We start from the raw sequence: 7,247 nt of genomic DNA on the forward strand, positions 1-7,247 counted from the left end.
ATAGCGGAGCGGGATTTCTTAGGAGGGAGGGTGTGCCATGTCGTGGGGGGGTGAGGTGACGTGCCGTGGGTCGAGCGGGGTTTTTGGAGGTGGGGTGCGCGGGGGATACGCCGCGTCGTCGGGGGGTGCGGTGGGGTGGAGGGTGCGCCGTGTCGTGGGGGGGTGACGCGGGGTGGGCTGGGTCGAGCGGGGTTTTTGGAGGCGTGGCGGGGTCGTGTGGATGGAGCGGGGTTTTTCGAGGTGGGGTGCGGGGGGGATGCGCCGCGTCGAGGGGGGGTGCGGTGGGGTGTGCCGTGACGCGGGGTGGGGTGGTGTGGATGCAGCGGGTTTTTCGAGGTGGGGTGGGGTGGTGTGGATGCAGCGGGTTTTCCGAGGCGGGGTGCGCGGGGGCGTCGTGGGGGGGTGACGCGGGGTGGGGTGGGTCGAGCGGGGTTTTCGGAGGCCTGGAGGGAGCGGGGTTTTTCGAGGTGGGGTGCGGGGGGGGCGTCGTGGGGGGTGCGGTGGGGTGGGGGGGTGCGCCGTGTCGTGGGGGGTGACGCGGGGTGGGGTGGGTCGAGCGGGGTTTTCGGAGGCGTGGCGGGGTGCTGTGGAGGGAGCGGGGTTTTTCGAGGTGGGGTGCGGGGGTGCGCCGTGTCGTGGGGGGGGTGACGCGGGGTGGGGTGGGTCGAGCGGGGTTTTTCGAGGTGGGTGCGGGGGGGGGGGGGGGGGGGGGGGCGTTGTGGGGGGGTGCGCCGTGTCGTGGCGGGTGACGCGGGGTGGGGTGGGTCGAGCGGGGTTTTCGGAGGCGTGGCAGGGTGCTGTGGAGGGAGCGGGGTTTTTCGAGGTGGGGTGCGGGGGGGCGTCGTGGGGGGGTGCGCCGTGTCGTGGGGGGGTGACGCGGGTCGAGCGGGGTTTCGGAGGCGTGGTGGTGTGGCGTGGAGGCAGCGGGGTTTTTCGAGGTGGGGTGCGGGGGGGGCGTCGTGGGGGGGTGCGGTGGGGTGGGGGGGTGCGCCGTGTCGTGGGGGGGTGACGCGGGGTGGGGTGGGTCGAGCGGGGTTTTTGGAGGAGAGGTGGGGTGCTGTGGATGGAGCGCGGTTTTTCGAGGTGGGGTGGGGGGGGGCGTCGTGGGGGGGTGCGGTGGGGTGGGGGGTGCGCCGTGACGCGGGGTGGGGTGGGTCGAGCGCGGTTTTTTGGAGGCGTGGCGGGGTGGTGTGGAGGGAGCGGGGTTTTTCGAGGTGGGGTGCGGGGGGGGGCGTCGTGGGGGGGTGCGCCGTGTCATGGGGGAGTGACGCGGGGTTGGGGTGGTCAAGCGGGGTTTTTGGAGGAGAGGTGGGGTGCTGTGGAGGGAGCGGGGTTTTTCGAGGTGGGGTGCGGGGGGGCGTCGTGGGGGGTGACGCGGGGTGGGGGTGGTCGAGCGGGGTTTTGGGAGGAGAGGTGGGGTGCTGTGGAGGGAGCGCGGTTTTTCGAGGTGGGGTGCGGGGGGGCGTCGTGGGGGGGTGCGGTGGGGTGGGGGGGTGCGCCGTGTCATGGGGGAGTGACGCGGGGTTGGGGTGGTCAAGCGGGGTTTTTGGAGGAGAGGTGGGGTGCTGTGGAGGGAGCGGGGTTTTTCGAGGTGGGGTGCGGGGGGGCGTCGTGGGGGGTGACGCGGGGTGGGGGTGGTCGAGCGGGGTTTTGGGAGGAGAGGTGGGGTGCTGTGGAGGGAGCGCGGTTTTTCGAGGTGGGGTGCGGGGGGGCGTCGTGGGGGGGTGCGGTGGGGTGGGGGGGTGCGCCGTGTCATGGGGGAGTGACGCGGGGTTGGGGTGGTCAAGCGGGGTTTTTGGAGGAGAGGTGGGGTGCTGTGGAGGGAGCGCGGTTTTTCGAGGTGGGGTGCGGGGGGGCGTCGTGGGGGGGTGCGGTGGGGTGGGGGGGTGCGCCGTGTCATGGGGGAGTGACGCGGGGTTGGGGTGGTCAAGCGGGGTTTTTGGAGGAGAGGTGGGGTGCTGTGGAGGGAGCGGGGTTTTTCGAGGTGGGGTGCGGGGGGGCGTCGTGGGGGGTGACGCGGGGTGGGGGTGGTCGAGCGGGGTTTTTGGAGGAGAGGTGGGGTGCTGTGGAGGGAGCGCGGTTTTTCGAGGTGGGGTGCGGGGGGGCGTCGTGGGGGGGTGCGGTGGGGTGGGGGGGTGCGCCGTGTCGTGGGGGGGAGACGCGGGGTGGGGTGGGTCGAGCGGGGTTTTCGGAGGCGTGGTGGTGTGGCGTGGAGGGAGCGGGGTTTTTCGAGGTGGGGTGCGGGGGGGGCGTCGTGGGGGGGTGCGGTGGGGTGGGGGGGTGCGCCGGGTCGTGGGGGGGTGACGCGGGGTGGGGTGGGTCGAGCGGGGTTTTTCGAGGTGGGGTGCGGGGGGAGGGGGGGATATGCGCCGCGTCGTGGGGGGGTGCGCCGTGTCCTGGGGGAGTGACGCGGGGTTGGGTGGGTCGAGTGGGGTTTTTCGAGGTGGGGTGCGGGGGGGGGGGGGATATGCGCCGCGTCGTGGGGGGGTGCGGTGGGGTGTGGGGGGTGTGCCGTGTCGTGGGGGGCTGACGCGAGGTGGGGTGGGTCGAGCGGGGTTTTCGGAGGTGGGGTGTGGGGGGTGTGCCGTGTCGTGGGGGACTGACGCGAGGTGGGGTGGGTCGAGCGGGGTTTTCGGAGGCGTGGTGGGGTGGTATGGAGGGAGCGGGGTTTTTCGATGTGGGGTGCGGGGCGGCGTCGATGGGGGGTGCGGTGGGGTGGGGGGTGCGCCATGTCGTGGGGGGGTGACGCGGGGTGGGGTGGGTCGAGCGGGGTTTTCGGAGGCATTTGTGGTGTGGCGTGGAGGGAGCGGGGTTTTTCGAGGTGGGGTGCGGGGGGGGGGGGCGTCGTGGGGGGTGCGGTGGGGTGGGGGGGTGTGCCGTGTCATGGGGGAGTGACGCGGGGTTGGGTGGGTCGAGCGGGGTTTTTCGACGTGGGGTGAGGGGGGGTGGGGGGGTGCGCCGTGTCGTGGGGGGGTGCGGTGGGGTGTGGGGGGTGTGCCGTGTCGTGGGGGGGCTCACGCGAGGTGGGGTGGGTCGAGCGTGGTTTTCGGAGGCGTGGTGGGGTGGTGTGGAGGGAGCGGGGTTTCTGGAGGTGGGGTGCGGGGGGCATCGTGGGGGGGTGCGGTGGGGTGGAGGGTGCGCCGTGTCGTGGGGGAGTGAGGCGGGGCACGGTGGGTCGAGCCTGGTTTTTGGAGGAGTGGTGGGGTGCTGTGGATGGAGCGGGGTTTTTCGAGGTGGGGTGGGGGGGAGGCGCCGCGTCGTAGGGGGGTGCGGTGGGGTGGGGTGGGGGGGTGTGCCGTGTCGTGGGGGGTGACGCGGGGTGTCGCGATGCCCCCTCCCCCCCACCATGCCCCGACATGACGCGACGCGCCCCCTCCCCAACATAACATGACAACCCCCCTCCCCCCCCCATGACATCCCCCCATCCCCCATGACACGACACGACGCGATGCGCCCCCCCCATGACGTCCCCCCCTCAAAAATTCGCCTCCCCCCTCAACACACACCACCCCCCCCCCTCCCCCCCCTCAAAAATTCGGCCCCCCCATGACATCCCCCCCAGCCCCCATGACACGATGCGACGCGACGCGCCCCGCCATGACACGACACGACACGACGCGCCCCCCCCTTCCCCCCTCAACACACACCACACCATGTCGCGACGTGCCGCGCCCCCCCCCCCCCATGACATCCCCACCCCAGCCCCCCCACCCACGACACGACATGATGCGACGCACCCCCCCCCCCCCCCCCGATGACATGACACGATGCGACGCGCATCCCCCCCCATGGGATCCCCCCCCTCCCCGCCCCCCCATGACACGACACGATGCGATGTGCCACCCTCCCCTTAACACACACACCCACCCAACGCAATGCCCCCCCCCCCCCCCGCGCCCCATGGCCTGACACGACGCGACGTGCTCCCCTCCCCTTAACACACCCACCCACCCTCCATGACGCCCTCCATGACGCGACGTGGAGGGGGGGGGGGGGAGGGGGTGGTGTTTTGTGTGTTGAGGGGGGGTGGGGTGGTGTGTGTTGGGGGGGGGGGGGCGAATTTTTTGGGGGCGGAGGCGGGGGAGGGGTGGGGTGGTGTGTGTTGAGGGGGGGGGCGAAATTTGAAGGGGGGGAAGGGGAGGGGTGGAGTGGTGTGTGTTGAGGGGGGGGGGGGGGGATTCTTGAGGGGGGGAGAGGGGTGGTGTGGTGTGTGTTGAGGGGGGGGGGGGGGGAGGGGTGGTGTGGGGTGGTGTGTGTTGAGGGGGGGGCGGGGGTGGGGAGGGGTGGTGTGGCGTGGTGTGTGTTGAAGGGGGGGGGCGAATTTTTGGGGGGGGGAAGGGGCGAAATTTGGACGGGGGGGCGAATTTTTTGGGGGGGGGGAGGGGTGGGGTGGTGTGTGTTGAGGGGAAGGCGAAATTTGGAGGGGGGGAAGGGGAGGGGTGGTGTGGTGTGGTGTGGTGTGGTGTGTGTTGAGGGGGGTGGCCGAATTTTTTTGGGGGGGGGGGGGTGGGGTGGTGTGTGTTGGGGGGGGGGGGGGGGCGAATTTTTTGGGGGCGGGGGGGGGGGGGGGGGGAGGGGTGGGGTGGTGTGTGTTGAGGGGGGGGCGGAATTTGGTGGGGGGGAAGGGGAGGGGTGGTGTGGTGTGTGTTGAGGGGGGGGGAGGGGTGGTGTGGTGTGTGTTGGGGGGGGGGGGGGGGTGGGGTGGTGTGTGTTGAGGGGGAAGGGGTGGGAAATTTTGGGGGGGGGGGGGGGCGAATTTTGGAGGGGGGGGGGGAGCGGTGGTGTGGTGTGGTGTGTGTTGAGGGGGGGGGCGAATTTTTGGGGGGGGGAAGGGGCAAAATTTGGAGGGGGGGTGAATTTTTGGGGCGGGGGGGGAGGGGTGGGGTGGTGTGTGTTGAGGGGGGGGCGAAATTTCGAGGGGGGGAAGGGGAGGGGTGGTGTGGTGTGTGTTGGGGGGGGGGGGATTTTTGAGGGGGGGGGGGAGGGGTGGTGTGGTGTGTGTTGAGGGGGGGGGGGGGGGCAAAATTTGGAGGGCGGGGGGGGAGGGGTGGTGTGGTGTGGTGTGTGTTGAGGGGGGGGGGGGAGGGGTGGTGTGGTGTGGTGTGTGTTGAGGGGGGAGGGGATTTTTGAGGGGGGGGGGGGGTGGGGTGGTGTGTGTTGAGGGGGGGGGGGGGGAATTTTTGGGGGGGGGGGGGGAGGGGTGGTGTGGTGTGGTGTGTGTTGAGGGGGGGGGGGGATTTTTGAGGGGGGGGAGGGGTGGTGTGGTGTTTGTTGAGGGGGGGGTGGGGAGGTGTGTATTGAGGGGGAGGGGTGCGAATTTTTGGGGGGGGGGGGGGGCCAAATTTGGAGGGGGGGGGGGGGGGAGGGGAGGGGGGGGGGCAAAATTTGGAGGGGGGGGGGGAGGGGTGGTGTGGTGTGGTGTGTGTTGGGGGGGGGGGATTTTTGAGGGGGGGGGGGAGGGGTGGTGTTTTGTGTGTTGAGGGGGGGGGGGGGATTTTTGAGGGGGGGGGAGGGGTGGTGTGGTGTGTGTTGAGGGGGGGGGGATGTGGTGGTGTGTGTTGGGGGGGGGGGGGGGGGGGAATTTTTGGGGGGGGGGGGGGGGGAATTTTTGGGGGGGGGAGGGGAGGTGTGGGGTGGTGTGTGTTGAGGGGGGTGAGGGGCGAATTTTGGAGGGGGGGGAGGGGTGGTGTGGTGTGGTGTGTGTTGAGGGGGGGGCCAATTTTTTGGGGGGGGGGGGCAAAATTTGGAGGGGGGGGGGAGGGGTGGTGTTTTGTGTGTTGAGGGGGGGGGGGGGGAATTTTTGAGGGGGGGGGAGGGGTGGTGTGGTGTGTGTTGGGGGGGGGGGGTGGGGTGGTGTGTGTTGAGGGGGGTGGGGGGGGGGGATGGGTGGTGTGGTGTGGTGTGTGTTGAGGGGGGGGGCGAATTTTTGGGGGGGAGAAGGGGCGAAATTTGGAAGGGGGGGGGGGAGGGGTGGGGTGGTGTGTGTTGAGGGGGGGGCGAAATTTGGAGGGGGGGAAGGGGAGGGGTGGTGTGGTGTGGTGTGGTGTGTGTTGAGGGGGGGGGGGGAAGGGTGGAGAGGTGTGTATTGAGGGGGGGGGGGGCGAATTTTTGGGGGGGGGGAGGGGTGGTGTGGTGTGGTGTGGTGTGTGTTGAGGGGGGTGGCCGAATTTTTTTGGGGGGGGGGGGGTGGAGTGGTGTGTGTTGGGGGGGGGGGGGGGCGAATTTTTTGGGGGCGGGGGGGGGGGGGGGGAGGGGTGGGGTGGTGTGTGTTGAGGGGGGGGGGAGGGGTGGTGTGGTGTGTGTTGGGGGGGGGGTGGGGTGGTGTGTGTTGAGGGGGGAGGGGTGGGAAATTTTTGGGGGGGGGGGGCGAATTTTGGAGGGGGGGGAGCGGTGGTGTGGTGTGGTGTGTGTTGAGGGGGGAGGCGAATTTTTGGGGGGGGGAAGGGGCAAAATTTGGAGGGGGGGCGAATTTTTGGGGCGGGGGGGGGAGGGGTGGGGTGGTGTGTGTTGAGGGGGGGGCGAAATTTCGAGGGGGGGAAGGGGAGGGGTGGTGTGGTGTGTGTTGAGGGGGGGGGGGAGGGGTGGTGTGGTGTGTGTTGAGGGGGGGGGGTGGGGTGGTGTGTGTTGAAGGGGGGGGGGGGGGGGGCGAATTTTGGAGGGGGGGGGAGGGGTGGTGTGGTGTGGTGTGTGTTGAGAGGGGGGCCCAATTTTTTTTTGGGGGGGGGGGGGGGGCAAAATTTGGAGGGGGGGGGGGAGGGGTGGTGTGGTGTGGTGTGTGTTGAGGGGGGGGGGGGGGATTTTTGAGGGGGGGGGGGGAGGGGTGGTGTGGTGTGTGTTGAGGGGGGGGCGGGGAATTTTTGAGGGGGGGGGGAGGGGTTGTGTGGTGTGTGTTGGGGGGGGGGGGGGGGGTGGGGTGGTGTGTGTTGGGGGGGGGCGAATTTTTTGGGGGCGGGGGGGGAGGGGTGGGGTGGTGTGTGTTGAGGGGGGGGCGAAATTTCGAGGGGGGGAAGGGGAGGGGTGGTGTGGTGTGTGTTGGGGGGGGGGGGATTTTTGAGGGGGGGGGGGGAGGGGTGGTGTGGTGTGTGTTGAGGGGGGGGGGGGGGGGGCAAAATTTGGAGGGGGGGGGGGAGGGGTGGTGTGGTGTGGTGTGTGTTGAGGGGGGGGGGGAGGGGTGGTGTGGTGTGGTGTGTGTTGAGGGGGGAGGGGATTTTTGAGGGGGGGGGTGGGGTGGTGTGGTGTGTGTTGAG

Source organism: Lygodium microphyllum, chromosome 16, assembly GCF_053477565.2.
Source record: "Lygodium microphyllum isolate KBCC chromosome 16, Lygodium_microphyllum_v1.1.10, whole genome shotgun sequence".
NCBI classification, from domain to species: Eukaryota; Viridiplantae; Streptophyta; class Polypodiopsida; order Schizaeales; family Lygodiaceae; genus Lygodium; species Lygodium microphyllum.